The sequence below is a fragment of the Mirounga leonina genome, unplaced genomic scaffold (assembly GCF_011800145.1).
Source record: "Mirounga leonina isolate KUSES-001 unplaced genomic scaffold, KU_Mleo_1.0 Mir_92, whole genome shotgun sequence".
Taxonomy (NCBI): Eukaryota; Metazoa; Chordata; class Mammalia; order Carnivora; family Phocidae; genus Mirounga; species Mirounga leonina.
In genome coordinates this window covers 16,303,814-16,328,893 of record NW_023270852.1, presented here as the reverse complement: position 1 = coordinate 16,328,893, position 25,080 = coordinate 16,303,814, and the positions used below count along the sequence as shown (strand labels likewise).

The 25,080-nt window shown below is 43.8% G+C and overlaps 2 protein-coding genes and 1 long non-coding RNA gene across 9 annotated transcripts in view; 1 reads left to right on the top strand and 2 right to left on the bottom strand.

Annotated features, from left to right (window-relative positions):
* EMSY (EMSY transcriptional repressor, BRCA2 interacting) overlaps positions 1-1,669 on the bottom strand; it is an 87,483-nt gene extending 85,814 nt beyond the window's left edge. For 3 of the 6 annotated variants that reach the window (XM_034995322.1, XM_034995328.1, XM_034995323.1), the window contains exon 1: positions 363-461. The gene's annotated coding sequence lies outside the window, so the exon portion shown is untranslated. Of the gene's footprint in view, positions 1-362 lie in introns of all 6 variants that reach the window. The other 3 variants (XM_034995324.1, XM_034995325.1, XM_034995326.1) reach the window with 2 other exon arrangements.
* LOC118004149 lies at positions 1,147-24,665 on the top strand. The gene is made up of 4 exons (XR_004677498.1): positions 1,147-1,206; positions 10,991-11,129; positions 22,597-22,676; positions 23,984-24,665. It is a non-coding gene; the product is annotated as an uncharacterized LOC118004149 (long non-coding RNA).
* Positions 6,484-25,080, bottom strand: part of GVQW3 (GVQW motif containing 3) — a 49,770-nt gene continuing 31,173 nt past the window's right edge. For both annotated transcript variants that reach the window (XM_034995332.1, XM_034995333.1), the window contains exon 4: positions 6,484-6,616. The gene's annotated coding sequence lies outside the window, so the exon portion shown is untranslated. The remainder of the gene's footprint in view (positions 6,617-25,080) is intronic.

Genomic DNA, 25,080 nt, shown 5'->3' with positions numbered 1-25,080 from the left:
CAATGTCAAGCCCACTACCCAAGCCCTTCAAGACCAGTAGCCGGTGTCAGGGGCCCCGGCCGGCATCAGCGCCTCGCTCCCTCCTCAGCGGAGAAGACAACGGAGAGAGAGTAGGCTCGCGGACAGCCAGGCAGACGACCGAGACTCACCGGAAGGCTCCCAGAGCTGGACCCCCAGGATCCCAGCACCAGGCCTGCCAAAGTCCCCCTCAGCCCATCTCGGGGAGCCCCCACGATCCCGTTAGGAGACAACGGAGGATGGGGCTGGGCGCCCCAAGCCGGGGACCAAATGGTTGGCCCGGCGCTCCTCCAGCCTGGCTAACCTGCCAGCTCTTCCCAGCACCCTGTCTGAGAGTCACCCACCTGCCCGGCCTTTCGGGGCTCATCTAAAAGGCTCCTCCGCCAAGACTAGGGAACACCAGGAATTGGGTTTGTTTGCGGTGCCTCAGAAGGGGCAAGATGGCGACAGGCATCAGGGCGCAGGCGCACTCGCGCGCTGCCAATCGGGAGGTGTAGTTCGCCTTTCCCGCCTTTCGGAGAACCGACTCCAGAAGGCCTCCATTCTCCTAGTCCCTCTTTTCCTCCGCGTTTTGAAAGGAAAGAGGAGACATCGCGGGAGGTGCTGGGAGTTGTGGTCCGGACCCAAGCTCCCTTCTCTTTCGCTCTCGGTATGCTGTCGCAGGCGCAAGGAAGGCCGGGATTGTAGTTTCCTTGGCTTCTCCTCCATACTCTTCTCTGGCTTCGCGCGCCTCTCCTCTGGCTGCCGTCTCCCAACCAATCGGCTGGGCTCTCTGCTACGTGTGGCGTCACACGTAGAGGCCAAAATGGCGTCGGTAGCTGGAGCTGAGGCTTTGCCGCGACCTTTACTCTAGGCGAGGTTAGGGACGATAGGAAAGCAGCTTTGTCCCTGAAGCGCCGTTGAGGATTAGGATCGGATTCCTCAGAGTCATGGGAGCAATTATCAGCGGCCTCCAGCCCCCACCAGGCGCAACTCGAGGAGAGAATCCACGCTACAAGAACCGACGTAGCGGACGTCGCAATTGCCCGAACCAAATCTGGGGGTTGCGGAGTTGCCCGTGGAGAAGGGGAACCTGAGCGTTCTCCGCTTCGAGTTTCTCCACGTGTGAAGTGGGAATGATAGTGATATCTCGTGCTTTAGCTGTCAAGGGAAGAAGGAGAAGGTATTTATTAGAGGCCCTACGACGTGGTAGGTTCATCCTTCAGCCTTTGTTCTTATTTAATCACAGAACAATTGTGTGAAGAAGGTATTGTTGCCCTTATTTTACATATGAGAAAAGGGGCCCAGTGTGTAGTTACTCGCGGCCATAAAATCGAAGCCAGTGCTTGGTATTGTGGAAGATTCAATCCAAGTTTTGTGATTGTCCTTCCTCTTAAGTTGTGTCCTTTTGGAAATGTAGGATCTGGTAAAAATGCCATGTCAAAGGGGGCTCTTAATATGCTTTCTGATATTAACAAAGTTTTCATGTAAAATGGGGTTAATCGCACCCTATGGGGATGTTGTGATACACAGCGTAGAAAAAAGTTATTTGTAAATTGTGGACCACTGTGCAGAAGTGTGAGACTGGTCATATTCTTGAATGGAACTATAGATTAAAAAGAGAAAATAAATAACAGCATTTAAGTTTCTTACTACTATTTACCCATTAGCTAAAAAAATACTCTGTGAGGTCCCAGAAAATTGTTATTGTTGAAACCCAAGCCTGCTCCTCCAGAAAGTCATGAAGTGGGACAGATAATACCCAGGCCCTTCTCTCCCTCCTTGATCTTAACAATGCATTCTCCTCCATCTATTTCCCACCTGTTTTCAGGTCAATTATTTAACTTCTGGAAAGATGGGAAAAGAAACTTTAATAGGTTTTGTAGTTTAACATACATTCTTTGAGCCTCACAGCATCTCAGAGAGGTAGGTATAATTTAGATCCTCCCCCCCCCCCCCCCCCTCCCGCCCACAAACACTTCTGAATGAGGAAAACACAGAAGTTGAAGAACTCACCCAGTTTCACAAAGCTAGGAATTGAAGGGAGCTGGACTTTATAACCCTCAGTCTTCTGACTACCAAGTGTCTTCCTCTACAACAAATGTCAAGGTGACAGTAATGGAGTAGAAATGGAAAGACAAGCTGCTTATAAAACTGACTCTGACCATAATAAGTAGCATATAAGTCAAGAATTATAGCTTACTCTTGTGCTTACCTGGTGCCAAGTATTTTTAAAATAAGCATCTCACGTATAATTCATTTAGACCGTAAAATTTTATGAGGTAGAAACTATTATGTCTAATTACAAATGAGAAAACCGAGGCACAGGAAGGAGGTTAAATAGCTTACCTAGAGTCATACATTCTAAGTAAATGGTAAAGCCAGGACTTAAACCCAAGCAGCTTGACTCCAGTGTCTGCTCTAGACCAGTGGTTCTCAAACTTTTCATGTTCAGTAGGAATCACCTGAGGATCTTGTTAAAAATGCAAATTTTGACTGAGTTATGTCTGGGTAGGGCCTAAGATTGTATATTTCTTTTTTTTTTTAATTTTTTTTTTTTTTAAGATTTTATTTATTTGCAAGAGAGAGAATGAGAGACAGAGAGCATGAGAGGGAGGAGGGTCAGAGGGAGAAGCAGACTCCCTGCCGAGCAGGGAGCCCGATGCGGGACTCGATCCCGGGACTCCAGGATCATGACCTGAGCTGAAGGCAGTCGCTTAACCAACTGAGCCACCCAGGCGCCCAAGATTGTATATTTCTAATAAGCTCTCAATCTACCACATATCTTCTCTTTTCTCCTAACTATATATATTTGTATTTGTGGCCAGAATCTGCCTTCTCCATTCTGCCTCTGATTGCTCCATGTTCCCAAATATTCCCAATATTAAATTCTCTTCCTTAAGGGTCAGAGTCAAACTTTACCCTCAAGAAACTTATCCTGCCCCTGACTTTCCCTCTAGGGTAAGACAGGCATTCCTGCCTCTGCTTCTATACATTTTTTTTTTTTTAAGATTTTATTTATTTATTTGACAGACAGAGGCACAGCAAGAGAGGGAACACAAGCAGGGGGAGTGGGAGAGGGAGAAGCAGGCTTCCCGCCGAGCAGGGAGCCCGATGTGGGACTCGATCCCAGGACCCTGGGATCATGACCTGAGCCGAAGGCAGACGCTTAACGACTGAGCCACCCAGGCACCCCTGCTTCTATACATCTTATTACAGAATTCAGAACACTTAAGTTATGGTCATTTGTTCAAAAATCTTCTTGACTAGACAGTGAGCGTTTCAAGGAGAGGGCTTTTACTCCAGTGTCTAGCACATAAAAATAATAGCTAATACTTATCTAGGGCTTTCTCTGTTCCAGATGCTGCTTTATACATTAGCGTGTTTAATCTCCACAATAGCCTTATGAGATATACTATTCCCATTTTATGAATGAAGAAACTGAGGCACAGAGAGATTAAGTAGTTTACCTAAGGTAACAAGCTAGTAAGTAGCAGAGCCATGATTTCAAGTTAAGACACTTTAAATCCAGGAAATTTGTGATAAATGAGAGCCGTCTTCCACTTCCAAAAAGGAATAGCCAAGACTTACTGTCCTATTAGACATGCGTATAACTACCTCTAGCCTGGGAAAATGTATTGGAGTACAATATTTGTCTCAAACAATTATTCCTCCACTGACAACCAGGTTAAGCAGTTTTCTTGAAACAGACTTCTTCAAGAGACCTACCATGCACTATTATAATTTTGTAGTGCTATATTGGAGAAGGTGGATTTCACAGTTATGAAAATATCTGTTAAGTTCCCTGTAATACTGTACAGGTAGGCAAGTCGAAATGGATAAGACTTTAGAGATTCATTTTCAAAATGAAAAAACAGGTTCAAAGACAGCAAATGAGTTAACCAGAGTCATACAGGAACTCCATGGCAGGAGGACTGGAAACCAGCCCTTTTGCCTTACAGGCTGCTTGTCTTTTCACTGTACCACACTGCCCTTAGAGTCTTACCTTTGGAAAGATTTATTACCACAATGGTATAGCCAAGGTGTATACTAAAAATGAGAATAGCAAAACCAAAAAAATAAATTAGTAATATTTAAAAATAAATTAGTAATAAATTATATTAGTAGAATATAAAATAGTAGATCAAGATAAGTAGATTTGGGGGACAGAAAAAGAAAAAGTAAATGGGAAATGGCAATTACATACTTGGGTTTCATGTAAGATAAAAATGCTTTGAACAATCTAGAACAGCTTCAGAAACGAGGTGAAAGATGACCCTGCCTTGTCAACTGCCTTAACTCCTCTCCCTTACTGCCCACTAAATTCTGTAGTCTCTACTTGGTAAATAGCTGGCCCCATTGTTTCAGTGGGCTGATGATGAGGCCTCATCACCTGTGTGGAGTGGACCTTTTTCCCAACCCTCTTCCTCCAAAAGATCCTCTCTACACTCCTTGCCTAGTACATCTACCATACTGCCACTGCTGTCAGGGTGACGTTCTAAAATTCAAAGCTCACCGTGTCAGTCACTTGTATAAAACTTTCCAGTGGTTTCTAGTTGCCAACAGAATAAAGTTCCAGCTTTTTTATAAGCAAACCCATGTCAATGCAAAGAAATTTCCTTGCATATCTAACGTTTTCATAGAGCACTGCCATCACTTATTTTATTTTGCCTAAAATCTGATACTGTCCTAAAGTTAACTCCTTCTCTTAAAGCCCTTTCAAATGGAGCTCTCCTGGAGCGCCTGGGTGGCTCAGTCGTTAAGTGTCTGCCTTCGGCTCAGGTCATAATCCTAGGGTCCTGGGATCAAGCCCTGCATCGGGCTCCCTGCTCAGCGGGGAGCGTGCCTCTCCCTCTCCCACTCCTCCTGCTTCTCCCTCTCCCACTCCCCCTGCTTCTCCCTCTCCCACTCCTCCTGCTTGTCTTCCCTCTCTCGCTGTGTCTCTCTCTGTCAAAAAAAAAAAATCTCAAATGGAGTTCTCCTGTCCCCATCTTTAGTATCTTGAACCAGAAGTAAATGCTGGCATTCTCACCTTGTAACTACAACTTCCAGACCAGCTACCCCTGCTTTGAGGCTTTTACTCTCAAGCCATGCAAACTCCATCTTCATTCCATCTCTCTAGGGATGATGGGATCTTAGAAACTTTTTAACAGCCTGCTATCATCAGTTTATGTTGCCCGGTTGTCCCCTCTGCTCTTGTCCTCACCAGAAAGATTAAAAAAAAACCCCAAAAAACAAAAAAAAACACCTCCCAGCACCGCCCTTCAACTACCCATTTCTTTGATCATATCCTGTACTTTGTTCTCTAGAACTGTTCCACCTCTGAAATCAGTAACCAAGGGATTCCACCTTCTAAACAAGACCTTCTTTTATTCCAGATTTTTTTATTCCTTTACCCTCACCAAACCTGTTCTTCAACTTCTGTGAAATCTGTAGTTGACAGTCTACGGGTTCCAAGTTTGTTCCCCTCCTCCAGCTTTACTTTCTTCCCTTTCTAAACTGGGACCTGTGATCATTTATTTCAAACTTGGTCTCATTGGCACTTTCAAGTTCATTCAGCCATTCTGTCCTTCCACATAAACCCTAAAACAGCCCTCAACCTTGGAACAGTTCCTCCCCTACATCCCTTCCCATGTTGATGTAGTTATTAGTTAACTATTGGTGCATAATAAATTATCCCAAACCTTGACTTAAAACAACAATAAGATTTTTTTGGCTTTTCAGTTTTTTCCATTTCATACAGGTTTTGCAGTTTCTATGGGAATTAAGTTAGCTGAGTGATTCTGGCTTGGAATCTCTAAGTGATTGCAGTCATGATGTCAGCTGGGGCAGCTGTCATCTGAAGACTGACTCTGGGGCTAAAGAAAGAATCACCTTCCCAGGTAGCTCTTTCACGTGGTTGGCACTTTAACAAGGGAAAAGGTCTGTTTTTCTGTGGACCTCCCTATAAGGCTGCTTGAGCATCCTCACAGTATCGTGGCTGGCTCCCCCTAGAGCAAGTGAGGGGTTAGAGCAGTGTGGAAGCTATAATGTTGCAATGTGCCTGCCCATCTGTGTGTGGACGAAATCAGATTTTAGGAATTTGTACAAAGCAAATCTAGAACAACTTGAAGTAAATTGAAATAATATTAAGTAGCATTTATTGAAGTCCAATTATAGAAAGAGCACCCATGTGCATTACTTCATTTAAACCTCACAACATTCCCATGACATAGTAATCATTGTCCATTTCATAGCTGAGGAAACCAGGACCTAGAGAGAAAAGTAATTTGTGCAATGTCAGATATCACCGGAAGACTCTTCCCAAGAACACACAAGAATTCTGGTTATCTGTGGTTGCATATCAAACCATTGCTGTAGCTTAAACAATTTATTTCGCTCACAAATCTTCATTTTGGTAGGGCTTAGTGGAGACAGTTCATCTCTCCTCCTCTGGTGTCCACTGAGGCAGCTTGGCACCTAAGATCTAGAATCATCTGAGGTCTCATTCATTCATATGACCAGCAATTGATGTTGCCTGGAATTTTTGTTGGGATTATCAGCAGAGACATCCATATGTAGCATCTCCATGTGGCCTAGGCTTCCTTGCAACATGTGGCAAAATTCCAAGGGGAAGTGACTGGAGAGAAAGAGACAAAACTATGGAAGTTTTTATGATCAAACTATGGAAGTCATGTCACTATTTGTGCCATACTCTTGATTGGAATAGTCAAGCCCACCCAGGTTCAAGGGGAAGGGAATTAGATTCATTTCCTAATGGAAGAGTGGTGGAGTTCTGAAAGAACACATGGAACCAGAAATACTGCTGTGGCCATTTTTCAAAAACATCATCTGCCATAGTCAGCCCTCTGTTCACAACATATCTTCATATGCAAGACATACTCCTTCCTTCCCCCCACCATCCCCAGCCCCCAAGTCTTCCCATTGTGACAGCAGGATTGGACTGTTAAGAGGCTAAGAGGTTGCAGTCATACTGTGAGATTCCATTTATATAAAGTTCAAAAGCAGCAAAAATAATTTTTGTGAAAGAAGCCTGAATAGTAAATAACTTCAGAGGAGCAACTACTTGGATGGAGCATGTAGGAACCATGGAATTATGAATGTTCTAGATCTTGATCTGGGTAGGGGTTATATGAATAGATATGCCTAGGTAAAAGCTTATCAAGCTGTACATGTAAGATTATATCCTTTATGTAGTTTATACTTAAATAAAAAGTAAAATCACTTTAATGGTGGATACATGTCATTACACATCTGTCAAAACCTGTAGAATGTACACCACCAGGAGTGAACACTTAGGTAACCTGTGGACTTTGGGGTGGTAATGACACCTCAGTGTAGGTTCATCGATTGTAACAAATGTACTACTCTGGCGTGGGATATTGATAGGGAGAGTATATGGGGGGGGCAGGTGGAGGGGCTGGGTAGGACTGGAGGTATGTGGGAACTTTTTACACAGTTTAACTGAACCTAAAAGTGCTCTAAAAAATAAAGTTTATTGGGCGCCTGGGTGGCTCGGTTGGTTGGGCGACTGCCTTCGGCTCAGGTCATGATCCCGGAGTCCTGGGATCAAGTCCCACATCGGGCTCCCGGCTCAGCGGGGAGCCTGCTTCTCCCTCTGACCCTATCCCCTCTCATGCTGTTTCTCTCTCTCTCTCTCTCAAATAAATAAATAAATAATTTTTAAAAAAAAAATTTTAAAAATTTTATTACTTAAAAAGAAAATAAAAAGGATTAAAAAAAAAAAAATCCCTGTTCGTACCAGTTAGGAGCGTGGCTGTGTGTCAAATGAAAGGATGGATGGATGGATGGATGGATAGGTGAAATGGTTTAAGGAACAATGAAAATTTTTGGTTTACTTTACTTAAAAGTAAGTCCTAGAATAGTTCTGGCGACAGGCATTACTGAATCTAGAGTATCTCCATCCCTCAGCTCTGTCCTACTGTGTTCGCTTCATTCTCAGGTTCCATGTGTTGACCCCCAGCAGTTCCAGGCTTCTAACATCCTCCCTGCTTATAGCCTCAGCAGAAAAGCACATGCCGTCTCTTCCAACAATCTTATTAAAAGTCTTGCTCTGTTGTTGTTGGCTCCATCTGGGTTTCATGCCCATCCCTAAACTGTGGCCAGGGGAATGTAATACCCTGATTTGTCAGGCTTTATCCACATGTTACTCTTTGGAAAGGAAGAAGCTGAGTGGCAAAATCAGTTATTCCAAAGTACGTGGAGTAGGGTGGGGGTGGGCTTGGCTCCCTTAGGAAAAATAGGGTACTACACAGCAAAATCACAGATGCTTATTAAAATAAGGCAGGGCACTGTGTGAGTCATAAAAATGTCCATACCCTTTGATACAGGATTCCCATTTGTGGGAATAATCCAAAATGTGGATTATTATTCTCCAAAATTATCCAAAAAGTTATATTTATAGAGATTTTAATTTCAATACTATCAAAAAATTAGATAACATAATTATCTTGCAATAAAAGTATTTGCATATCCCACATATATACTCAGTATGTAGTCATTTAAAATGAAAATTACAAATAGTTAACATCAAGGAATATGCTTAAGATAAGTGGAAAGGCATGTACTTACATGTATACACATATACATATATAAAAGGACACATGTTAAATATGAGAAAAATGGAAGAAAAGTAAGCCCGACCTAGGTGGGCTTGACTGTTCCAACCAAGAGTATGGCACAAAACATGCCAAAACAACTTACTAGAGTGGTAACACTTCTTTTTTTTTTCCTAATATTTATTTTTCCTTTATTTTTCAAGTTTCCTCTTAGGTATTTATGTCATTATTATGATTTAATAATGCATTTTGTAAAACTCCTTAGCATCTTAATAAGAATAGTCCATTCTCCTAAGTACTATGGTATACAATCAAAATAAACTGCTAGGTCAGTTTACTAATGATTCTGGTTAAGGTCATAGAATCCAGAGTTAGCAGAAACCTCAGAGGTATTCAGTTTAATGCCCCATTTTACAGAAGAGGTATCTGAGACCCCGAGAGAAGAAGTAACTTACACAATCACACAGGAACCAAGGGCAGGTCTCATGATTTTCAGGCTAACATTTCCTACACTGCACCAATCAATTAAGATGTAGATTTTTCTGCGATTGTTTTCCTTTGAAAACAAATCCTCAAGTTCAAGTTGATATCCAGCCTTTCATTAATAATTTAAATTAAAGGAGCTATTATCACTTTAGTTGGGAAAGTGATGTTTTTAAAAGGATGGTAAAAACTAATATAGGGGTGCCTGGGTGGCTCAGTCGATAAGCATCTGCCTTGGGCTCAGGTCATGATCCCAGGGTCCTGGGATCAAGCCTCGCATCAGGCTCCCTGCTCAGCCAGGAGCCTGCTTCTCCCTCTCTCGCTCCCCCTGCTTGTCTTCCCTCTCTCACTGTCTGTCTCTCTCTCTGTCAAATAAATAAATAAAACATTTAAAAAAAAAACTAATATCATGGCCCTTTATTTTATTTTTTTTAAGATTTTATTTATTTGACAGAGAGAGACACAGCGAGAGAGGGAACACAAGCAGGGGGAGTGGGAGAAGGAGAAGCAGGCTTCCCGCAGAGCAGGGAACCCGATGCGGGGCTCGATCCCAGGACCCTGGGATCATGACCTGAGCCGAAGGCAGATGCTTAACGACTGAGCCACCCAGGCGCCCCTATCATGGCCCTTTAAAAGGTCCTTGCCTTGCACATCCTTGCACATCTTTTTTTGTAAGCAACTCAGTCAAGAAATACCGAGGAAGCCCAGATCTGACTAAATGGACCAATGTACGGTCTACTTTTGGGTATCCACATCCTCATTCATTCATTGAATGAGTGTTAGGCCCGATGCCATGCCTTGGAGATACGAAGATGAATAAGGTACCACCGTTATTCTGGAGCTCACAGTTGAGTGGGGAGGTTAGACATACGCAGATAGCTCTATATACCATAGGAGAACATGGTAACAGAATGTTCATAAAGGTGTTTAAGAAGTGCTACAGGATCAGGGAGAAAAAGATTTTCATCACAGAAGGCTTCATAGCAGAGGTAGCATTTGGGTTGGGCCTCTTGAGTGAACAGGATTTTACCAGGCAGAGAAGTGGGGGAGGGGGTATCCAGGGTATCACAGCCAGAGGAAATAAGAAGCAAAGGTTGGAAATATAAAGGGACACACAGAATGGCAACATCAAGGAGTGAAATGAAGGATGTTGGACTCCTAGTGGTCCTCAACTGGGAGTACTTGTTGGACTAACTTAGGGAGCTCTATCAAATTTCAGAAGATTGTAATGTACACCTTTGACTAAAAACCTTAGATGGCTGCTGAGATCTTATGAATACCCTCAAGGTTTTTTGGGTCCGTGATTACCACAGTCATGAGAGAGCACCAGACTGAGTAACACAAGTTATTGCCATTTAATCCACATTGGAACCCAAGTGGCAAAAATACTGTCTGTGCTCTGGATGGTGATTTGACACTGATTAATGACTTGATCATTAGAAAACCAAAGGGAATTGCAAATGAAAATAGAAATAAAGACATAATCTCACACATTGAGTTTTCCCTAGTACATATTTTTGAAAAAATATATATATTTTTCAGGTTCACCCAAATGCTAAAGTGCCTCAGGTGAGGAGCTGATGATAATCAGTAATTATCCAAGGTGAGATCCAAGACATTTCATAAAGATGGAAATAATAACCCTGTCGGAAATGGAAATCAGCTATCATGGGGGAGGGGGCTATAAATCCAAACATAATATCCAACTTGTCTTCACCTCAGAGAGTTTCCAGCTGTTTATGATGTTTTGCTGTGATTTGCCAGAAATGAAATGCATTTTTTTAAACTGTGCTCCAGCCAGCTGAGCGAAAGCCCTGGGAACCATATTCTCTTTCAAGAAGTGTTGAACACTTGTGAAGTCTGCAGAGAAATGGTACAAGGTGTCTGCTTTCTTGTCAGTTCCAATGAAGATCTTTTCCTTGCAACTCTAGGATTGATTATTTTCTAAGTGAGCTTGTGGAAGACCAGATCAGGTCTCTCTTGGATTGAAAGGGCACTTGCTGAGATGCTATGAGCTTTAAACTTACCATGTCAAGGCCAGCAGTTCAAATCCAAGCCTTGCTAAAGGAGGTAATAAAGGAACGCTTGCTTATGGAGAGCCTGGGGAATGTATTTGTTGAGAAATGATTGTGGGAAGGAAATGTTCTAATAATGCTTGTATGAGTATGTGCCGCCCCCCCCGCCCACAGACACACACACCCTGAGCTGAAGCGTACAAGGCAGTCTGTGGTAATAGCAGTTAATCTCACCAGACTGATTTGAGACTTTGAAGAACAGAGGTTGAGTTCTGAATGCCCAGCACTGTTGAGTAAATTACTGAATGACATGTGGAACCCGAGAAGACAGTGGTATGGCATGTGGCAGTGTCTTTCCACAGTCACTCCAGACTGCCTAAGCTTCTCAAGACAAACCTTGCACCTTCATGTCATGCCCTGGGGCTGTTCTCCCATCTTGCCTCTGGAATGCTTTTATGCCATCGCTTCTTGCACCCTCTGGCCTTTTGAAGCCTATTAAAATCTTCATTCTTTACAGTCCATCTCAAAGATCTTTTGAAAATAATTCTCCATGCACAGATGGGAACAGGGAATGTTCTTGGAAGTCAAACAGATCTGGGTTTGAATCCCAATTCTACCTCTTTCAAGTTCTTGAGCAAGTTACTTCAGTTCTTTGTGCCTCAGTTTCCTCCAGATGGGTTTTGGGAAAGGTTAATGTGATAACATAAGTACAGTCTTAGCTCAGTGAGCAGCACGAAGTAGATAATCAGTGACTGTTAGCCCTCTCCCCTTGTTCACCTTCCTCCGTAAAACCCAGGTCCATGCTTAAAAAATGTTGCCTCCCAGGGCACCAGGGTGGCTCAGTCGGTTGGGCAGCTGACTTGGTTTTGGCTCAAGTCATGATCTCAGGGTCATGGGATCCAGCACCACATCGGGAGCGCTGAGCATGGAGTCTGCTTATCCTTCTCTCTCCCCCTCTGCCCCTCTCCAAGCTCCCTCTCTCTCACTCTCTCTTTCTCTTTCTAAAATAAATAAAATCTTAAAAAAAAAAAAAAGTTCCCTCCCTCTGCCTATACATTCTTTAGCACTTTTTCCCCCTCCCCACTGCCAATTATATCCTCAGATATAATTGCTCCCTCCTCTGTACCATAGTGCTTTGCTTATGCCTCTTTTCTAGCACTTATTATAGGCTGACTTGAGCTATAACTCACCGTGTTTCCCTCCCACTTTGGCTGAAAACACCTCAAGAGCAGTATCTCCAACAACTAGCATAGGGACTAGTTTAGGACAGACATTCCATAAATGGTTGTCTAATTGGAACAACATTTAACCCAGCTTTCCAGGAGGCAACGTGAACATGTAACATGTCTTCTCCCTACAAGCGCTGAATGGTCTAAGTAGTAAGAAGGAAATTCCCTGGCAATTAAGTGGTTCAAAGTTGATTGCTGTCTGTCCTCCACTTCCAGATGTCTTTGTTTCTCCCACTTCCAACTCAGCCAGGCCAGAAGAGCATTCCCATGAGGGTAATCTAATATATCTTTTTTGGCTGATTTGATTAGAGTGTGAAATACTTTCGTTGGAGAAAATACACAAGAGTGAGCTTTTTCTCTGTTTTTGCAAGGGACAGAAGGTGAGGGAGAGAGAGGGAAATTGAAGCCAGAGGAAAATCTATTGTACCCCAGGAGATGAAGAACACATGTAGCCAACACAAAAAATATTGTCCTGGGTCAGAATTTCAGAGCCTGAGCCATGAATGACTCCAAACCTTCTCATTGATCTTAGGGAAAGAATTAAAAGAAAAACAAAACAATTTAAAAAATCTCTTCCCCAGAAACTATTCTGTACAATGATATTTGTACAAATGAAGAACCAGAAGCAAGCTAAAAATTCAATTCAACAAATACTTCCTGAACTATGAAGTTCAGGGGCATTGGAGTTATGGAGATATTGGTGAAGCTAGATTTCTAAACTTAGTCTGTTCTTCCCTCCGCTCGATTATTTTCATCTTTGGGGAAAGCACAGTATTTCAGTCAGCATTCAGCTAAGGAAGTAGAATTACTATGAGTTGTGGGATAAGGGATTTGTTATAGAAATTAGAACTTAAACAATTGTGAGAGGGGCTGGGGCAGTCTGGCTCTGAAAGGGGGGCGATCAGGGGAGTCACCAACCAGTCAATCCCAGAAGTCAAGCACATCCAGCTGACAGGGGTCTGTGAAGGGGGAACTGATAGAGAAGTCTACAGGAGAAGGCTGTGGGTCCATAACCAGGGGTCTGGTGGTGGGCTTGGAGCTTCTATTGACCAAGAGTCAGCAGTTAGGAAGAGCTGGGTATAGAGTGGAGGAGAGTGAAGACAAGCTGGAACCTTCTGGCACCTCCACATCTGTCCATGACTTCAGTGGTCAATGGCTGCTGATTCACTTCTGCTTCCCAAATCTCAAACAACTATCTTTAAAAAAAAGATATTTATTTATTTATTTGAGAGAGCGAGAGAGAGCATGAGCAGTGGGGAGAGGCAGAGGGAGAGGCCTACTCCCCACCAAGCAGGGGCTCAATCTCAGGACTCTGAGATCATGACCTGAGCTGAAGGCAGCCAATTAACCAAGTGAGCCACCCAGGTACCCCTCAAACAACTATTTTTTTAAACCAACTTTAACCTAGAACCATGCAGTTTGCCACTTAACTAAGCCGGCACACATAAATTTCCCCCCATCGCCATAAAGCCATTTGTCTTCTCCCAATTTCTACAATGAAAAAGAGTGGGCTTTTAAGTCTGACAGGCCTGGGTTCTAATCCTGGGTCTGCGCACTCCCCCGCCCCACCCCCAGCTGTATGACCTCAGGTAAATTACCATTTCCAAACCTTAATGGAGCAGGAATCCCTCCTCTGTGCTACTGTAAACCCCCTGGGCTTCTCTCAGTTGTAGCATTTACTTCATTTTCTTGTCATTATCTATTTATGTGTCCACTTCCTGCACCAGACCACAAGCTTGAGCACAGGGATCATATCTGATTCTACTCTATAGTTATGGTGCCTAACGGTGCCTGACACAGAATGCTCAGTAACTGCTGGCTGAGGCTGAATCCTTGAAATGGAGACGAGAACTCACCAGACTATCAAGCTAACAACAGTGGAGCCCAATACTAAGACATTAAGGCAGTGAGACCTACCTGTGTCCCTATCACATTCAGTACCGTCTGTAAAAATAGGCTCCAGACACCCCTACCTCATCCACAGCTTCTCTGTTAAACCATTCCACTCCCCAACCTGTTTTAATCATCCTGATTCCGGGCTCTTGGGCTTGTTTTCTGTTTATCACCTGCTATCACCTCTTGGACCTATTACCTTAAATGTTCAAGCCCCCAGCTCTCTACCTTGCTTGAATTTTTCTTTTCCCCTTTGAGTAAACTATTTTCCCTTTCTTGGCGTGTTTCCCACCGTCCTACCCGAGGTTCTCAGGTCAGAGACAATGAAAGTCCCTGCCCTCGGGGAGTTCTCAGTCTGGTGAAAAACAGACAGGGAAATCAGCAATTCCAGGACAGTGTGGTAAGAGGTCTGTTGAGGGATGTTCAGGGTACAATGGGAGCATAGAAAGAATGAAGAGCACGTAATCTTACAAGGAGAAGGAAGTATACATTGATCTGAGTCTTGAGAAATTGTTTAAGAGATTCCCAGGCAGAGAAAGGGAGGACGTGTGTTGCAGACAGAGCCCACATTGCAGTGGTGTGAAGACAGGAGGGACAGGGCCTGGGAGGCTGCAGGTATACTGGTGTGGTGGGAAGAGTATGCAAGCGCAGTTGGGAAGTGGAAGGAAATGAGCCAACATTGTAAAATTGGGAGATTTCACATGAAATTCTGGATCTCCAGTTTCTGTTGAAAAATCAGAAGATCTGGCCATACTGGGCTCTCACTCTCATATGAGCTGAGAGTTGTGCATCCTTGTTAGATGCCATACATGTTTTTGTTTTTTGTTGTTGCTGTTTTTTATTTATTTATTTATTTATTTTTTAAGATTTTATTTATTTGACAGAAAGAGACACAGTGAGAGAAGGAGCACAAGCAGGGCGAGTGGGAGAGGGAGAAGCAGGCTTCCCGCTGAGCAGGGAGCCCGATGCGGGGCTCGATCCCAGGACCCTGGGATCATGACCTGAGCCGAAGGCAGACGCTCAACAACTGAGCCGCCCAGGTGCCCCGTTGTTGCTGTTTTTTAAAGAGTGGATCTTTTAGGGGCACCTCGTTGGCTCAGTTGGTGGAGCATGTGACTTTTGATCTTGGGGTTGTAGGTTTGAGCCCCACGTTGGGTGTAGAGATTGCTTAAAAAAAATAAAATCTTAAAAAAAGAATGAGTGGATCTTTTATTTTTATTTATTTATTTATTTATTTTTAAGGTAAGCTCTTGGCCCAATGTGGGGCTTGAACTCTCAACACTAAGATCAAGAGTCGCATGCACTACCAACTGAGCCAGCTGGGGGGGCCCCACCATATGTGCTTTGTAACTCACTTGGTCTCCACCACACTTTTGTCATCATACTTGCACTCTTGTTTTTCTTTAAGGAGAGAAATATTTCTTAATACCTGGCTTTCTGTGAAAAGTGGGGAAGTGGAGTTTAGACCCAAGAGCCAGGCATTCCAAAAACTGGGAATGGTGTGTTTCTTGTGGAAGTGAAGAAACAAATGTATCTGCTGGAGGACTGCAATTTTCACCTAAACTCAGTCCCCTTCACTCATTTATGTTACCTGCAGGGTTTGTGACATAGAGTGATGACCTCATGGGGCCGCTTGACTTTTCATAAAACCTTGCAGTGTTCACAGACCATCAAGGAGGAATGTGCCGAGAGTGTTAGTCTTAAAGGTGTAGGAAACATGTACATGTCTGCCTAGTGCTTGTCAAAGAGACACCCACGCTGACTCTCAGAGCCTCAAATGGTGATGAATCAAGTAGAAAGAAATCGAGGGGACTCAGAAAAGGGCTTGTCCATGGCCCACAAACAGCTAATGGCAGGAATTCTCCGCAGCCAGTGACAATACAGAGGAAATGCTGTGCCCTCACTTCCAGATCCAGAGCCAGAAGACCAAGGTGCTCCCAGTAATCATGCAGAACTGGCCCAGCTTCTTAGTAACAGGGTGACTTTAGAACTCCCCCTTGGTCCTCACATCCTATGTAGCTGCAGTGCACTCCCAGGCAGCTAGGGCCTCCAGCCTTCCGAGAGCCTGGAACTCCTGCTCTGAGCTCTGAGCTCCTTGAGCCGGCTGAGTGAGAAGAGACGCCTTGGGCTCCTCGGGGCCTCTTGTTTTCAGTGATGATTCTCTGCAGCTCGGCTCTGGCAGTCTTACCTCCTCTCCCTGTGTAACTGATCCCGGTCCTCTGGCTCTGTCAGCACCTCTGCTGTGTACACGATGACATGTGTGAGTCTTGAGCCAGGCAGGAACCCTCAGAGTGAGGTGTGAGTTTCTTCGCAAGCCATTGAAGCTGCCTTTCTGCGGTATGCCAGACATCTGGGCTCTGCTAATCGGCAAGCAGTGCCTTCGTGAGGTGGTCAGGGGGAAGGGACCCCCAGAGTCTTTAAATTGAACTCCCCACTCCCCACCTTTTCCCACATCAGTTCTGCTTGTACCTGCTGAATTAACGCACATTAAAGCATAATGCTAAATATGTTACACTTCTGATGAAAAGCTTTCACTCGCGCCTCATTTTCCACCAAATTCAAACCAAGTCACCTGCCCTGGCGTTTGGCCCTCTCCCAGGAAGATCCCAAATGCTTTTTCTAGGCCTGTCTCCCACTATGAACACCAAATACTCCAGCCAGAATGGTACGCTCCTAGGCTGGCTTTTCCTGTGATCATAAGATGACTGCCACAGTTCCAGGCATCACATCCAAACACTACAATATGCAACAGAAGAGGGTCATCTCTTTCTTCTGTGTTTGTTTTTTTGTTTTTTAAGTAGGCTCCACGCCTAGTGTGGAGCCCAATGCAGAGCCTGAACTCACAACCCTGAGATCGAGACCTAAGCTGAGATCAAGAGTTGGTCATTTAACCGACTGAGCCACCCAGGCGTCCCTCTTTTGTGTTTTTTAAGACTGAGAAAACATTTCCCTGTCTCTCCCCTCCAAGTCTTTACATATGCTACTTCCTCACTGATGGCCCTCACATATCTTTGGCTGGATTTGGGTCTCAAGTGATTTAATCCAATCGCAGACAAAAGGGAATAGATCACAATGACTGGCTTGGGCAGTCATATTGGAGATAGAGTCCCTTTTCCTGAGGGATGGATATCTGAGCAAAATTAGGATTCTGTGAGCATGAAGATGGGATGATTGTTGGGTGGGTAACCAACAGAGTATGCTGCAACTTGGAATCTGGCAGATGGTAAGTGTTAAATATACGTTACTTATTGTTATTAACTCTTACTAGCTGTGTGAACTTACTCAAATGACATATCTCCTAGAGCCCCAATTTCCTCATCTGTAAAATGGGAATAGGAGTATCTAATTTGCTGGATGGTTATACAATTAAATGAGATGACATATGTAAAGTCCTAGGTGCTTAGTAAATGATGACTGTTTATTATAACTGTATATAATTATTGCCAGAGTACTGGGCAGCAGGCTGAGGTCTCCCAACAAAGACCAGAGGTTCCTAGGGTTAACCTCAACCTGAAAAAGTCAAAAGCATGAGTACTAGAAGCAGTTCATACTTAATGTTCTATAGTTGAGGTTGTGAGTATCAATTTGCCAGACCCTAATCTGTTAGGAATGGTTGCCCCTGCCCAACAGTTCCTTGGTTTCAGGAGACCCAGTAAGACAAGGATTCCTGCTAGAGGGCCCACTCTCCTGGTGCTCTTGCCCCTAGAGGGCACTAGACGCAATCCTGCCTCCCTTACAGCAGGGATTTGATGGCCTATGACCAACAACTCATCCTAAAGTAGATGTCACTTCTTGGCCTTCAAGTACTCAACTTAGGATGAGAGATTGATGGGCAAGAACCATCCATAGTCTCCTTCACATCTCCACAGCTTTGTCAGACCCAGGTTCCCATCCCAGCTCTACCATTTACTAGCATTGTGACCTTAGGCAAAGCTCTTTATCTCTCTTTGAATATCATTTTCCTTACCTATAAAATAGGGATGATAATATCTTATCTGTTTCATAGAGCTTTGGTAAGGATTACCAAATGCTTACACTTTTACAAATTAAGTTTTCCCAGTAGAGGTAGAAATTAGCTTATCCTAATTTTTACACATGAGGATACTGAGGTTCAGAGAATAAGAACTTGGTCCAATTCACACAGCAAGTTAGTGACAGAGTAGGGATTTGAACCCAGGTATCTCTCCATGCTCTTCTACTGGCCCATCTTTCTCTCTTAATCTACTCATTAATCTCCTCTCTGAAGTCAGAGGCCCTCACAGATCACACCTCCCACATTCCTCCCCACAGTGGTCTCTCTATCTTCTGAGCTCCTAAAGCACTTGCTTGAACCTCCCATTGGTTCACACTTAGGAATACATCCAGCTAGCCAGGCCGTAAACCTGAGCTCACCCTTGACTCTGCCCTCTCCCTCACTCCTCATATCTAATAGGTTAATAAGATCTGTCAATTCTACCTTTTAAATAATCCTGAAATTCCCCTGCTTGTGTTTCTGCTCTCGCTGTCTCTCTCTCAAATAAATGGATAAAATCTTTGAAAAAAAAAAGCGGGGGGGGGGGGTGTGCCTGGGTGGCTCAGTCGTTGGGCATCTGCCTTCAGCCAGGTCGTTATCCAGGGTCCTGGGATCGAGCCCCACATCGGGCTCCCTGCTCCGCGGGAAGCCTGCTTCTCCCTCTTCCACTCCCCCTGCTTGTGTTCCTTCTCTCGCTGTCTTTCTGTCTCTCAAATAAATGGATAAAATCTTTGGGAAAAAAAAAAACCTGAAATTGTTATATACTCCTCTCTTCCTACTACCACAACCCTGTTTTAGAACCCCAACATCTCTTGGAGTAATGCAGCAGCCTCCTGACTAGTCTCTGTGTCCCAAGGTCACCCTCCAGAATGACATTTCTGGTAGAGAAAGCTGACCATGTCACTCATGCACTTACAACTTTCAGAACAGGTGGCCCTGCTCTCTTATGCAGCCTCATCTTTCATCACTTTCCCTTCAAATTCTGTTCACCGGTCACTTGGAATGACCTGCTGTTCCTGGAAAGACCACACTGTCTGTCCTCCCCAAGCTTTTGCTCTTGCTACTTCTTCTGCCAGGATCAATACCAGCCCCACTCCCATCCTTGCCTAGGAACCCCTCCTCATCCTTCAGGATGGGGTTCAGGAAAACATCTCCTCTTTCTCTACCTCCTACCCACAGCTCAAATGATCTTGAAACATTTGGTACTTATTTCTTCCATTGCATTTCTATCCCGGCTGGATTGTAACTGTCTTTTACTTTATCTTTACCACTAGATTATAAGACCATGAGTAGAGGGCAGGGTCCCCCAATTTATTCATTACTCTACCTTCAGATGAGTAGAGTGTTAAAGTGTTATCACTACACTGAAGTGTTATCAATGAAGGGGAGTTCTGCAATTTCCAATGAAGTTGCCATTGGTGTTGTGTGGAGCCCTAATGGCACCACAGAATCATTCACCCTCCCTCCCTCTGCACCCCCAGAATCCCAATCACAACAAAATAGCATGATGACCTACTTCCTTGGGAGACTTCCAGCAAGTGGAGCATTTCAATAAACAAACAATAAAAGCGTGGGACAAATGGGAGAGGGAAACGTAGGCTCCCAAGAGGAAGATTGAAATTGGACTTGGCAAGAGGCTATGAATGCTCCTAAAGCTGACAGATTTATTACTGGGAATTTTGTGTTTACACATGGACCTTCCCTGCCTTTAGTATACTAACAGGGAGGGCTGGACATAGAGTCAAAGTGATTTGGAGGACAGAGGAGCCCTAAATTCATTTGACTTGGAAAGACCTTTGAATTTTTATATTCCATCTTCAAACAAAGGGCTGCTGAATGGGCTTAGTGGGGTATAGGTGCCTTTATGTACAAGTGTGCTCTCTGCTATCCCTCTCTTTCTCTCTCACCACACACACACTCATATACACACTCACACACATACTTCTGTATGTAAGGATTTTTCTAAACAACTTGATCATACTTCCATGCTTCCCCAAGAAATTAGATAGATAGAAAAAAGACCCATAAGCTTCTTTTCTATTTCTCTGGATCTCAAGGATTTAGATATTCAAATTCTCCTATTTGTTTGCATCAAAGCAAATGTTTCCATTCCAAGTCCCAGGGTCCCATTCCTCCCCATTCATGCCTTAAATTTCATCTAAGAAACTTAGGAACTTGTGAATTCTAACATTATAAATCTACAGCCATAGTATCAAAGCTTGGGTGTGATTTTCAATTATATTAATTCTGAAGCTATAATATATAAAAAAATTATCTTAGAGCCATAGTAGAAGCTCTTAGGTTCTCAAATTTGCATAGAACTGAGTCCATAACAGTCCATTTCAGCAGCAACTTGATCTACCAAAAACTTGCTTTTCCATAGGCATATCATCCCAGGAATTCACAGGTAGTTTCTAAGTAACTCTTGTGCCATTGCATGCCATCGATTACTAGTTATTGAAGGAGGCAGTCCACCAGGGATCCCAAATGTCCCTGTACATCCTTGTTGAGTGTGCCAAACTGTAAGACCTAACCATGCTCTGTCCCTGAGTCATTTTTGTAACTACTCTCAAAGGCAATTAAGTAGGTCAAGGTGATCACAACATGACTACTGTACAACTCTTCACTCCGCAGGGGAAGGAGACTGGCTTATTGGCTGCTTGTTATAAAAGGTTCTGAGCCCTTGGCCAAGGGTTCCTCAGCTATGGTGCAACGGCATTGCATGGGTAGCTGCCATCTGGACCCATTGCATTGTCCCATGGGACTCAAGGGCAAGGAGACCAGCCATGCTGTTGCCCCTGCTGTTGGCAGTGCTGGGAAATAAACTTTCTCCAATCTGCTGCATCTTGTTCTCTTACCTTCAGCACCTACAGAGTGTGGCAAGCCAACCTAGAGTTCTGTTACTCCTTGCCATCTTCCATGAGGTGGGGGCTCTTCCCTGACACAATATCCTGTTTTCTTTTTTTTTTTTTTTTTAAGATTTTATTTATTTATTTGAGAGAGAGAGAGAGAGAGATCACAAGTAGGCAGAGTGGCAGGCAGAGGCAGAGGGAGAAGCAGACTCTCCGCTGAGCAGAGAGCCTTATACAGGGCTTGATCCCAGGACTCTGGGATCATGACCTGAGCCAAAGGCAGATGCTTAACCGACTGAGCCACCCAGGCGCCCCAGTATCCTGTTTTCTACTGCCAATGAGGTCATTGCTGAATTCACACTCAATCAGGTCATATAACAATCCCAAAGTTCTCCTCTTTGAAGGTCAGTTTCCTACAACCACTTTCCGTATCAACTACTATATTAGTTAGTGTCCCATGAAATGAAAAACAAATCATCCTAGATCTGTGCTGTCCAGTATGGTAGCCATTAACCATATGTGGCTATTTACATTAAATTATTAAAATGAAATGTAATTAAAAAGTCAGTTCCTCAGTCACACTAGCCACATTCCAAGAGCTCAGTACCCGTATATGGTTAGTAGATACTGTATTGGCCAGCACATTAGGCCATTTCTGTCATCACAGAACATTCCATAGGACAGTACCACTCTAGATTATGTGAAACAGAAAGGGATTTCAAGCAGGCAATTGTTTACAGAGATGTTGGGCACATGGGAGTAGTCCAAGGAAGGAAGGGCTTAGAAGAGTTAGAAGAGAAAAAAGGAGATTACGAAGGTGCTGCCACCCTGGGTAAAGGCTGGCCCACAGTAGGTACTGTCTGTTAGGGGTGCTGCTCTGAGAAGGAACCCAAGAGCCTGTGCTTGGTGCTGCTGCTGCTGGGGACACCATAAAAAAGCAGGACAAAACAATGGCTTCTTCCTTCTACACACCCTTTAGTCTCCTGCCAACACCTTCCAACTGGCAAGAGAGTCTTAAAAAAAATGTAATTTGCAGTGTCCATATGTCTTACAATACTCCAGAGAGCAAAGAGGGTGGGAATGTATCTTAAGACCGACAAATAACTGCATAGAAGGGATTTTTATCAGTGCTGCTATTATTAAGGGTGGCAGGGCTCCCGCCCTATACTTTACATCCATTCTCTTATCTCTAGCAACTTCCCCCTGCCCTGTATGTCCCAGCCATATGGAACTTTCAATTCTGTTCCGAAACCTTATGTTCTTGCTCCTCCTCCAATCTTGCAGATACTGTTCCCTCTGCCTGGAACATGCCTTTCCTTACTCTTCACATAGTTGGCTATTCTCATCCTTCAAATATCAGGTCAGATGTTACCTCCTCAGAAAGACTTTCCATGACCTTGCCATTCGGCCTAAAATAGCTTAATCTTCCTGATGTCCCGCCGTAGTCGTTCCCCATCAAGACACCCTGTTTATTTTATAGTCCTTGTTTTTTATTGAAAATTATCTTCTGTGTTTATTATCTGCCTTGTCTCGTAGAATGGAAGCTCAACAAAGGCAGGGGCCTTGTCTGTGTTGTTTCGGGCTGTGCTCTCAGCATTTAGAACACATCCTGGCATGTAAGAGAAATTCAGTAAATGTATGCTGTCTGAATGAATAGTTTCCATCCATTTTTCTGCTATGTGTTCCCATAGAACCCAATCTTCTCCCATTGTGACACTTAAAGAAACAAGTATAATTACTTATATCTGATCCCTTGCTAGACTATAAGCTCAGTGAAAGTAGGGACCATGTATGTCTTATTCCCAGTTGAATCCCCAGTGCTTAGCACAGTGCCTGGGATAAAGCTGGAAGCAAGAAATTACTTGATGGATTTGGTCATCATATTATTCTATCAAAAAGTTTGGGAGATGATTTAGTAATGAGTATAGTGAAACTAAGCAAATGAAAACAACGAGGCCATTATTACCTCTAGGAAAAAATAAACAAAAATGGAAATATAATCATAAAGCCCCACATGGCTTGGCTATGAATAATATTTACATAGTCATAATCAGGACCAACAGGACATATTAGCTTTTTTAGACTTTATGAGTTGACATTTTTCTATACTGGTTAGTAAATAATAACTATCTCAAGCTCCCTGAGTACCCCACTGCTATAGCTCCAATTGCCCTAGCTCCCTGTCTTAGAATTCCCTGAACCTTCCCAGGATCCAGCAACTAAAGAGACAATACCTGGCACAGTCAGGGGCTCCAGAAACCTACTGGAAAGGCCAGCACCTCTTTGGATCAGTCAGTGCTTGTGCCAATAAGTAGCCTCCAGCCCATCCTGGGCACTCCTTTTGTTTCCCCTCAACCTTGTTTGCTATACCTCCCCAGGCCCAGGGAGCCAGTCCTACATGGGAACCATCCAGAGACATCAGGCTGCCAGCCAATGGCTGGCCTGCCCCACCTCCCACACAGCCCCTGTCCCCGAGTGTTCTACCTTCCCCCAACAGGTTCTGCCCTCACTAGGAGAGACAACAGTCCTGGAGGGAATGCTGGCATCTCAGAGGGCAAATATTTTTAATGATACTTCTGGTCATAATATGTAAGCACCATATGATGATTTAACCAAAAATTGTGATACAATTATATCAGAAGATGGGGCAGGGAAGTGGTGTTAAAGAAATCTTCCATTGCTCAAAGTCAGTGGGTAATGTCTGAACTTAAAAATCACAAAGCAGCAGTATAGGTATATTATTTAGAGAATGGAAGTAAATACAAAAAGCTGGAAGAAGTAAAACTGGCTAGTTGACTGTGAGGTGCAGGGCTTGGTGTGGGGATGCATGGGACGGGAATCTACTGTTTTTTATTATAAGCCTTAGAAAAATTTGACTTTTGAACCATGTACATATTACTCTTTTTTTTTTTTTTTTTTTTAGGAGACTGCTGCAGGAATCCTGATCAGCGGTGATGGCAATGAGAGATAAGTGGATCCAACATTATGATTAGGCGATGAATTGGCGTAACTTGGTAATTGCTAGTGAAAAGAGTGAGAGGGGGGAGTGAGAGGAGAATCACACAGAATTGGCTTTCCTAGATGGGCGCAGAGGTATCTGGGAAGGCCCCTCCCCTCAGAAACGTCTCTCCCTCCAGCCCAGCACTGTCCTAGGGTTAGTGAAGGACTGTTTCTTGGTGAGCACTTGGATGCCAAAAGTCTCCCCAGGCACCACATATTGCAAGAGTGACTAACTCTGCTTGGGAGAATTGAAACTAGTTCAGAGAGAAAGGGGTATTTAGGCTGGGTCTTGCAGATAGTATAAAAGCTTCCAGTTCCATAAAGGGTGAGCTCTATGGTGAGAAGGCATGTTAAGGGAAGGATATTCTCGGGCAAGGGTGATGGAGGATAATAGGAAGTACAAAGGCACAAAAGCAGGGGAGAATAATTTGGGGGGTGGTGAGTCATTCCATGTGGCTGCAATATGGGAGGCATGTTGGGGGAGAAAATAGTGGGAAATAAAGCAGGACCAACAGTTTGTGAAGAGCCCAAGCGCCTATAATGTAGTCCAACTGGTCTTCTCCCTCGAGCTGGTGGCAGAGTAAAAGGCACAAACCGTCTGAACAGTAATTTGGAAATATATATCAGAAGCCATTAAAATGATTCTAATCTCTGTCCTAGTGATCCTGATTCCTAGAGATTGTTCCTAAGGGACTACTTTTTAAAGGATGAAGGATAAAGGATAAAGTGAGCAATATTCATTAAGCTATTTATTGCATCATTATTGGAAATAGTGAAAAATTGGGAAACAACCAATGTTTCCCTCAAAGGAAAATGCTCAAGTAAAAAATGGTGCCTTCACCCAAAGAATAAGCAATAGGCCGACTTGGTGTGTCTGTCAGAATTTAGATGGGCTAACTCAGGAAGCCTACTGGGCCCAGGGGAGGGGAAAAGTTCTGTTGTGGGCAAGAGAGGAAGGTTGGAAGCAGAGTGGACCACCAGACCAAGCCTGTGTAGACACCAGGGGTTGGCAATAAGTAG